Source organism: Triticum dicoccoides, chromosome 4B (genome assembly GCF_002162155.2).
Source record: "Triticum dicoccoides isolate Atlit2015 ecotype Zavitan chromosome 4B, WEW_v2.0, whole genome shotgun sequence".
Taxonomy (NCBI): domain Eukaryota; kingdom Viridiplantae; phylum Streptophyta; class Magnoliopsida; order Poales; family Poaceae; genus Triticum; species Triticum dicoccoides.
In genome coordinates this window covers 311,933,496-311,944,822 of record NC_041387.1, presented here as the reverse complement: position 1 = coordinate 311,944,822, position 11,327 = coordinate 311,933,496, and positions in this window count along the sequence as shown.

Sequence of the window (11,327 nt, the reverse complement as noted above, 5' to 3'; positions counted from 1 at the left end):
TCGAGACGGTTGATTTGGATATAAAAAACGTCCAAATCCGAGGTCGTATGAGGATTCTAGAGCCAAAACAGTGAGCTGCTGTCAAAAAACTGGGCTAGGCCGGATCATCCGGGTCTTGAGCCAGACATCCGGGCCGGGGGTCGTGAATAGTCCGTGTTTTATTAGGTTTTAATGATTTGGACGGCTAGGCAAGTCATTTTCTTGTACGGGAAGTCCACCCGCCTCTTATATAGACAAGAGGTGACGACCGATTGAACAACACACAATCGAACAAATCAATCTATCATCTTTTAACTTTATCTTTATCTCTCTCCCTTGTTCTTTTTCTGCCTCGTTCTTCGTTCGTTCTTCTTGTTGCAGGGCGGCGAACCTCGAGGCCCTAGGGGCGGTCAGGCCGACCTAGGGCAGCCCATAGCCGCCTCGCGCCCTTACGGGGTCCCTCCCGGGCGTGTGGGGTTTCAGGTCTACAAAAGCGCCCGCCGGATTGTCTTGCGTACCGCGCTTCCAGCGGGTCTCCTTCGACGAGAGCTGTGGTGCATCACCCCCGGCGTCGAGGGTACACGGTGACGTGTTCGTGTGTGAACACACTTTTTGGCGACTCCGCTGGGGACGAAGCTTTGAACGGTCTCCAGCCCGTTCTTGCTACGAAGAGATCGTCATCAAGTTGCTGCAATCTACCAAGGTAATATGAATACCAAATTCCCCTTTGTAGATGCAAATAATCCATATGTTGTTGCTGGATCACCTATTGAGCATAATGTATCGGCTAGCGCTAGTTTTATCAATCATGCATCTAATTATGTGCAAGGGCCGCTGCAAAATAATCTTCATGTTTCAAATTCTTATAAATTTAGCAACATGCAACATATGTATCCCAACTCCCATGCATCGGCAACCCCACAAATTCATATGCCGATGAGGAACATGATGAGTTCGATTAATCAATTTGAAACACCCCAAGTTAGAATTTCCAATGCCATACAAGAAAGTGTTTCACCCTTTTATTCATCGGCAGCTAATGTGCAATATAGTAATCCAACCATGCCGATGAATGAGAGAATTGGCCATGCTACTAATGGCTATTTGGCCAGTTACTCTCAACCATCATATGCTACACCTCATGTTAGTTATTCTTCGGCACCATACACAACTGTAGATGCTCATAATTCGGCTTCACACCTTCCTAGTTATAGCCGAATGAATGTAAATTTTACAGGAGCAGTTGTGCCCAATATTGTAGAAGATGAGGTAGTGGTGGCTCCATTGAAGAGTTTAGCCCAAAATAAGAGAATTAGTGCTCTTTGCCTTGAACAACATGAAAAGGGGCTATTTCCTGATTATGCCGCAATAAAAGCTAGAGTTTTGCAAGAAGATGAATCGTTGCCAATTGATAAAATTGGCGAGCAAAAGTATGGTCTTACAACTCTGCATATGCCTTCACCTAGTACTACATCATATTATACACCCCCTACACAATTACAGAATTTCGGCAATATCTCATTGCCGGAAGAGTCTAAAAGCATTGGGGGGCAACCATATCCAGACTGGGTGGTTGAGAACAAGCTTACATTCTCTTGGGATTTGTGCAACTCCATTCGACAGGAACTAATAGAAAGCGGGAAGCCTCATGATTTTGCTGCAGTAAAAGTTAGAGTTGTGCAAATGATGGAGTCGCCCAGTGCTGTACCATCCAGTGTACCACCTAAACAATTGCAAAGTTTCGGCACCTCATTGCCGAAAGAGTCTCAAAGTATTGGGGGGCAATCTCATGACGAGTGGTTGGAAATTGAGATGAAAAAGTTTAAAGCTCGCCAAGCTGAGATGTGGGCTAAAATTAGACAAGAGCGAGAAGCCTTGCAAATTCAAAAGGATAAAGTTATTGATTCAGGTAACAAAGAAAATTCGGTTACTGAAAAAGCCGAATCAAGTAGTATATATTCTGAATCCATCAAATCCAACGAGACAAGCATTATGGAGAAAGGGCATGGCAAGCATAGGAAAACAACGGTGCTTGATTTTTCTGAAGTTAATGGAACCTACTTCCTGCCCTATGAGTTCCGAGCCGTAGAAACTGACAAGCTTCAAGGACAAGAACAAGTAGCCGAACAAAGTTCGGCCGACAAAAATCTTCAAAGCAATGATGCACGGATTCAAGAAAAAGATGATGACAAGGTGTTGGGGAGCCATCCAACGACGGAGCAAGATGTTCTTCAAATGGCACCACCATCATGTTCTCCCAACATATTTGAAGAGGTATGTCTAGCAAGTAATTTACCTATTTTCAGATTTGGTCACAACTTTATTGTTGATGCATCTATTAGAAAAATTCTAATAAGTAATTTTCAAAGACCAATAAAGAAGGGCAATATACTTGTTAGCAATAAAATTGTTACTAAGCATATCGGTCAATATGTTGTACCATTCAAAGAGACCGATAGTGACTTATTACTGCAACCAAAGCTTTTCCCATTGCTTTATTTAAAGTTCATATCTAATTGGGTAGCTTTGTTTGCTTCATACTTGGCTTACGCATGGTCTCAATTGAGACGTGTATGTTCTAACTACTTTGATTTCAGAAATTCAAAGTCAAGGTTAAAATCTTTTGGGAAACCGATGCTAGTATAGTTTCTTATTTAAGGACATCGGAAAAAGAATGCGAAAGAGAATTCATAGCCGAATGGTAAGATGCCAAATCGGAACCATTCGTTTGCTTCACTCCAAAGCCGTTCTCACAACAAGATCGGCTAGAAAACAAAAGGTATACCTTTGATTCAAACATGTGTGATCAAATCTTTGATTTGTTGTTGAAAAACAGTTACATTAGAATTCTTGATCACCATGTTAAGCCATCAATTCAAGGACGAATGTATTGTAGGTTGCATCATTCGTTCAAACATAATTTTTAGGATTGCAATATGTTTCGTCAAATAGTTAAATCGGCCATTGATAAAGGACGATTGAAATTTGTTGAGACACCAAGAGATGACCAGTCTATTTCGATTGGTCCCGATGGCAGAAAATTTTTGCATCGGCTGCTTCAAGCCGATCCATTTAAAGAGAAGGTAAAAATAGCAGGTGATGGGATCGAGCTTTCAAGTAAAGAATTTGTTGAAGAGCATAATGAACATATCCTTGAGGGCAAAAATTCCATCGAAGCTACAATGGAGACGCCAAGGACTGGGGGGCAGCAAGCAAATCCAATGATCGATGGAAGCAAACCAAAAGAAAACAAAGGCCGAAATAAGCGCAAGTGTAAGAGATCAAAAATCACCTTCGCTGAACTATTGGAGAAATATCAAAAGAAAAGTGAAGAGAAGAATGTTTATCGGCCAAATCATGCAAAGAAACCAAGATCACCCCCAAGGCGCAAATATGAGGATCGGTATTGGCAAAGTGCGAATTTTAATGCAACATATTCATATCCTTATTTTGGGGCGCCAATGCCAATGCCGTGGATGCCTCCCTATGCTCATATAGATACGTATTCATCATGGGACAGGTATGGTACAAGGGCACATTCTCCATCTTATTCTAGACCATCTCACCAATACTATGCAGCTCCAAGAAGATCAACATCTGAACAATCACGTATCAAAGACTGTTTCAATCATAAGGAATCGGTCCAGAGCTCAAGGAAGAAGAAAGAGATGGTAAAGAAATTTTACCGCGTGAAAAGAGATGGTCGTAAGTGTGCTACTTCAGATTTGATCTCAAAAAACAAAGAGCCAATTAAAGTGTTGACATTGGCTACAAAAGGCAAAGAAGTGAAGCAATCAATTGATAAAAATCAGAGTGCCAAATCTGAAGAAAATAAGTTGAGGGTGCACAAGGCCCAGAAAGAGTTGCCATTGGTTGAAACAAAATCACAGTAGAGGTGTTCACTCGGCTTATCATACTGGCAAAAGAAGGAATTACAAAATCTTAGTGCACAAGAGCTTAGAAAGAGGAACATGGCATGGGTTCCCAAGAGGATCAATCAAAACAAAAACGATGTGCATGCTTCAATTGCAACAAGTACAATAAAAATGAAGAAGGAGAATGATGGAAGCAACAAACAATTAAGCCGAAGGTGTGCATCACAACATGAAAATCTTCGGTTAGCACATCATCCATTTTCTTCAACAATGCCATTGATGACTTTGCCATGGAATTCATCCACAGGTATGATCAGTTACCCTCCATGGACTTATTTTGATCCATGGATGCAACATAATTTTCTATATGATGACAGAGTATTACCAAATCACTATACATTTGGTTAGTTACATTTTTGTTGCTAAAACAAAGGGGCCAAAATATTTTATTGCTATTTCATTTGTTTATTTCGGCTATACATGTTTTAATGGATGAATTCTACATGAACCTCATGGTAATGGCCGATACTTAACTATCGTCCTAAGAAACTATCTGATCATGACCGGTGTGGAATTCTAACACCGTCCTTAGTTCAATTGGAACCGAGACAAGGTACATGTTAAGTGATATTAGCTTTGTCTCATTAGTACCATGGAGATTATATTTTGATGGTTCAGTGTGTAGCAATGGCCAAGGTGTTGGTATTGTTTATATATCTCCTCATGGTGCTATTTTTGAAGCCTCATGCCGCTTAGAATACTTTTGCACAAATAATCAAGCCGAATATGAAGCATTGTTATTCGGCTTAGAGATGTTGCTTGCCATAGGTGCTACACATATTGAGGCTTTTGGTGATTCGTTATTAGTAGTGCAACAAATATCTAAAGTCTTTCAATGTTTTGACGAATCACTTAATGTTTATCTTGATAAATGTCTAGATATAATTTCAGATTTGGATTATTTTAGCATTGCTCATATATCTAGACATGACAATTGGAGAGCAAATGAGTTGGCACAACAAGCATCAGGCTATCATGTTAATCGTGGCATGTTTCATATTTCTCAAAGGCCGATGTCTAGTTTTGCCAACATAGGGGAGGCCGAACCCGAGCCCACTGTTTCGGCCACTAATGAAAAATTTAATGCAGGAGAAAATCAAGACTGGAGAAAACCCATTATTGATTATTTGTGTGATCCTAGTAAAAGGGTGGACAGGACTGTTCGGCGTATGGCTTTCAAATACACAATGAGAGATGATGGTCTCTATCGCCGAACGGTTGATGATGTTCTTTTAAAGTGCTTGGACGAGGACCAAGCGAGAGTTGCTATGGGAGAGGTCCATGAAGGTATTTGTGGCACTCATCAGTCGGCTCCCAAGATGAAATGGCTATTACGACATGCCGCGTTTTATTGGCCGGCGATGGTTAATGATTGCTTCCGGTATTATAAAGGATGTGAAGCTTGTCAAAAGTTTGGTGATATTCAGTTGGCTCCCGCTGCTATGTTACATCCTATTATCAAACCGTGGCCTTTTAGAGGTTGGGGATTAGACTTTATTGGAGAGATTCATCCTTCTTCTTCAAAGGGGCATCGGTTCGTGTTGGTGGCGACTGATTATTTCACTAAATGGTCTGAAGCAATACCACTCAAAAATATGACGCATACAGAGTCAGAGAATTTGCTGAATCATATAAGATAAAGTTGCTCAATTCCTCTCCATATTATTCCCAAGCCAATGGACAAGCTGAGTCTAGTAATAAAATATTAATCAAGCTCATCAAGAAGAAGATTAAGGATAATCCAAGGAGATGGCATGAGCTATTGTCCGAAGCTTTGTGGGCACATAGGGTCTCAAGGCATGGTGCTACAAAGGTGACTCCATATGAGCTCGTATATGGTCAGGAGGCCGTTTTACCAGTGGAAGTGAATTTGAATGCTTTGAGAATAGCCAAACAAAATGATTTATCGGCTGTGGACTTCTATAACTTGATGATGGACAATATTGATGAAGTTGCCGATAAACGTTTGGTTGTTTTAAAGGCCATAGAGAGGGATAAGTTGAGGGTAGCAAGAGCTTACAATAAGAAGGTCAAGTTAAAGAATTTTCAAGTTGGCGATCTCGTGTGGAAGGTGATTCTACCAATTGGTTCGAAAGATAGAAAATTTGGGAAGTGGTCTCCAAGTTGGGAAGGTCCTTTTAGGATTACAAGAATAGTTCCCGGAAACTCGTATTTGGTGGAATCCATACAAGGCACATTGTTACCTCTAGCTCTCAATGGCAAATATTTAAAGAAGTACCATCCAAGTGTGTGGCAAGAAGCCTAGACAGGCAACGGCCGATATATAACTATCGCCCTGAGAAAATATATGGTCGATATATAACTATCGCCCTAAGAAAAGGTGTGGCCGATATAAAACTATTGCCCTAAGAACATATAAATGGTCGATGGGGTGTTGACATCGTCCTTAGAACAAACTATGGATAAATTATTTTTCGACATCCAAGCTTTGCCGAAAAACAGGGGGGCATGTGTTGACGCTCGAAAATGGCATGATGACAAAGAGTGACTTGAGGCTATAATGAGATGATGGTAGAATTATGAGTTTATGTCACCATTTGATGGCCTTTGTCAAGATGATCGAAATAAATATGAAGATGGACCAAAAAGAAGCTCAAGTGCAAAAGATATGACAATTTCAGAGATACCCGTGTTGACACCTGACTAAAGAATGGCATGAAACCTAATTAAGAATACCTCAGATGGGAAAAGTTACAACTGCAAAGTTCTTCGCCTCGTCGAGACGGACAATTTTGATATAAAGATCATCCCCATCCGAGTTCGTATGCAAAAGTTACAATCAAAATTGTGTGCTGCAGCACTGTATGGCCGGATCATCCGGACCGGGGTCCAGATCATCCGGCCGAGGGCCGAAAAAATGACCAATACAACAGAAGCTAAAAGTTGAAGCCGGATGATCTGGATCAACTTTCGGATTATCCGGATAATGGCCGGACAATCCGGGCAATCGTCCGGGTGTCCGGACACGTTTTTCTGTTGCAGACTTTAGAAAACAGCCCGAAACACCCCCAAGATGGCCTCAGATGAGAAAGCGTTCAACATGAAAGTTGTGCGTCTCATCGAGACGGTTGATTTGGATATAAAAAACGTCCAAATCCGAGGTCGTATGAGGATTCTAGAGTCAAAACGGTGAGCTGCTGTCAAAAAACTGGGCTAGGCCGGATCATCCGGGTCTTGAGCCGGACATCCGGGCCGGGGGTCGTGAATAGTCCGTGTTTTATTAGGTTTTGATGATTTGGACGGCTAGGCAAGTCCTTTTCTTGTACGGCAAGTCCACCCGCCTCTTATATAGACAAGAGGTGACGGCCGATTGAACAACACACAATCGAACAAATCAATCTATCATCTTTTACCTTTATCTTTATCTCTCTTCTTTGTTCTTCTTCTGCCTCGTTATTCGTTCGTTCTTCTTGTTGCAGGGCGGCGAACCTCGAGGCCCTAGGGTCGGTCAGGACGACCTAGGGCAGCCCATAGCCGCCGCGCGCCCTGACAGGGTCCCTCCCGGGCGTGTGGGGTTTCGGGTCTACAAAAGCGCCCGCCGGATTGTCTTGCGTACCGCGCTTCCGGAAGGTCTTCTTCGACGTGAGCTAGGGTGCATCACCCCCGGCGTCGAGGGTACACGGTGACGTGTTCGTGTGCGAACACCCATGAGGCAGGGGGCGCGCCCGGTAGGGGTGGGCATGCCCCCACCCTCGTGTCCAGGGTGTGGGCCCCCTCTGGTACTTTCTTCGCTCAATAATTCTTATTAATCCCAAAAATGACGTTTGTGGAGTTTCAGGACTTTTGAAGCTATGGAGAATATGTTTCCAATATTTGCTCCTTTTCCAGCCAGAATCCCAGCTGTCGGCATTCTCCCTCTTGATGATAAACCTTGTAAAATAAGAGAGAATAGCCATAAGTATTGTGATATAACGTGTAATAATAGCCCATAATGCAATAAATATCGATATAAAAGCATGATGCTCCAAGCAAAATACATATCATGTGGCGAATAAAAATATAGCTCTAAGTAAAGTTACCGATAGACGAAGACGAAAGAGGGGATGCCTTCTGGGGCATCCCCAAGCTTAGGCTTTTGGTTATCCTTGAATATCTTGGGGTGCCATGGGCATCCCCAAGCTTAGGCTCTTGCCAGTCCTTATTCCATAGTCCATCAAATCTTTACCCAAAACTTGAAAACTTCACAATACAAAACTCAAGAGGAAATCTCATAAGCTCCGTTAGTGCAAGAAAGAAAAACCACCACATAAGGTACTGTAATGAACTCATTATTTATTTATATTGGTGTTAAACCTACTGTATTCCAACTTATCTATGGTTCATACCCCTACATACTAACCATAGATGCATCAAAATAAGCAAACAACACACAAAAACAGAATCTGTCAAAAACAGAACAGTCTGTAGCAATCTTTAACCCTGGAAAACTTCTGGAGCTCTAAAAGTACTACCAAAATAGGAAGTCCTGGAAAATTTGTCTATTGATCTATAGCAAAAATAATCAACACAAAATCACGTTTCTGTGAATTACTAAAAAATATTGCGTGCATGCAAAGTTTTTGTTTTCCAGTAGAATCAAATTAACTATTACCATAGGTTATCCTATAGGTTCTACTTGGCACAAACACTAATTAAAACATGAAAACACATCTAAACAGAAGCTAGATAATTTTTTTAGTACTAAACAGAAGCAAAAACAAAAAACAAATATAAAATTGGGTTGCCTCCCAACTAGCGCTATTGTTTAACGCCCCAAGCTAGGCATAAAAGCGAAGATAGATCTAAGTAGTGCCATAATAATAAGATAGATCATGAAAACTCATCTCATATTCTTTACGTTCCGCAGCAAGTTTTCTTTGAGGCAAACAAAAGTAATCAAAAGGGCTAAATGTAATGGGACAAAAGTCCCCAAGATCAATCTCAGGAGGTATGGGTTCCTCCTTGGGCCCTTCATAATGCACATCCAATTCATCATTATAAACATTCTTTTGACAGAACCTCTTGAGTTTACACTCAAGAGAATATCCTAGCTCATTATTTCGAATAGCAAAATCATTATTGAGTTCAGAAATTTTATCAATTAGAACAGTGGTAGGAACCTTTTTCCTAAGGTTTTCATTAAAAGCAATATAGTCCAAAGATTGGAAACGCATAATTTCCTCTTGATCAAAGTGGACCGCCTCTATGGGAGGACGACCGGCGTCCACCCTATAGTGTGCAAAAATTTCTTTGGCTTCTTTTATTATGAATCTAAACTCATGTGCCAAAAAGATAGTAGCTGCGCGCTTAACAGAAGAATGCTCAATATTAGAAAATTCTAGGAAAATTCTTTATATGCATGGATGCATGTGCATAAATTGTCTTTTAAGTTCAACTATAAGCATGGCGATAGCATCCGCAAGACTACTAGTTCTATGCGAGATAGAACTACCCATAGAACGTAAAGCACCGACACAAGTAAAGAAATCTTGAATAACCCCTTTTCCAATAATATTACCGCTACCAATTCGAAACTTTTTAGTATGCAAGATAGGGGGTTCTTCAGCAGAAGCATCCGAATTTTCCATGTTATCATTATTGTCCATATCGACGATAATCTCCCCAATTTCAGACATAACGGCAAAACAAAAGCGAGGGGGAAGAAGAAGGCAAACGGAAAAGAGAGGGCGAATGAAACGACAAGGGTGAAGTGGGGGAGAGGAAAACGAGAGGAAAATTGCAAATAATGTAATGCGAGGCAGATGAGTTTGTGATGGGTACTTGGTATGTCTTGACTTGAGCAAAAACCTCCTCGGTAACGGCGCCAGAAATCCTTCTTGCTACGTCTTGAGCTTGCGTTGGTTTTCCTTGAAGATGAAAGGGTGATGCAGCAAAGTAGCATAAGTATTTACCTCAGTTTTTGAGAACCAATGCATCAATCCTGTAGGAGGCTCCTCAGATGTCCCACACACCTACACAAACAAACAAGAACTCACAACCAACGCAATAAAGGGGTTGTCAATCCCTTCACGGCCACTTGCGAAATTGAGATCTGATAGAGATAATACGATAAGATAATATTTTTGGTATTTTTATAATATAGATTGGTAAAGTAAAAGATGCAAATAAAAGTAGATTGAAAGCTTATATGATAAGAGATAGACCCGGGGGCCATAGGTTTCACTAGTGGCTTCTCTCAAGATATCATAAATATTATGGTGGGTGAACAAATTACTGTCGAGCTACTGATAGAAAAGCGAATAATTATGAGATTATCTAGGCATGATCATGTATATAGGCATCACGTCCGTGACAAGTAGACCGACTCCTGCCTGCATCTACTACTATTACTCCACAGATCGATCGCTATCCAGCATGCATCTAGAGTATTAAGTTCATAAAGAACAGAGTAACGCATTAAGAAAGATGACATGATGTATAGGGATAAACTCATGCAATATGATATAAACCCCATCTTTTTATCCTCGATGGCAACAATACAATACGTGCCTTGCTGCCCCTGGTGTCACTAGGAAAGGACACCGCAAGATTGAACCCAACACTAAGCACTTCTCCTACTGCAAGAAAGATCAATCTAGTAGGCCAAACCAAACTGATTATTCAAAGAGACTTGCAAAGATAACTTAATCACACATAAAAGAATTTAGAGGGGATTCAAATATTTCTCATATATAAACTTGATCATAAACCCACAATTCATCGGATCTCGACAAAGACATCGCAAAAAGAGTTACATCAAATAGATCTCCAAGAAGATCGAGGAGAAATTTGTATTGAAATTCAAAGAGAGAGAAGAAGCCATCTAGATAATAACTATGGACCCGCAGGTCTGTGGTAAACTACTCACAACTCATCGGAAGGGCCTTGGAGATGATGTAGAGGCCCTCCGTGGTCGATTCCCCCTCCGACGGAGCGCCGGCGAAGTCTCCAAGATGGGATCCCGCTGATACATAAGGTTATGGCGGTGGAAATTGTTTTTCATGGTGCTCGTCGATGGTTTCAGGGTACGCGGGTATATATAGGAGGAAGAAGTAGCTCGGTGGATGCTCGAGGGGCCCACATAGGTGGGGGCGCGCCCACCTGTAGGGGGCGCGCCAGGAACCCTCGTGGCCGCCTCCTCCGTTGCTTGACTTCCACTCCAAGTCCCCTGGATCATGTTTGTTCCAAAAAGATCGCTCCCGAAGGTTTCATTCTGTTTGGACTCCGTTTGATATTCCTTTTCTTCAAAACACTGAAATAGGCAAAAAACAGCAATTCGGGCTGGGCCTCTGGTTAGTAGGTTAGTCCCAAAAATGATATAAAAGTGTAAGTAAATCCCATAAACATCCAAAACGGGTAATATAATAGCATGGAACAATAAAAAATTATAGATACGTTGAAGACGTATCAAGC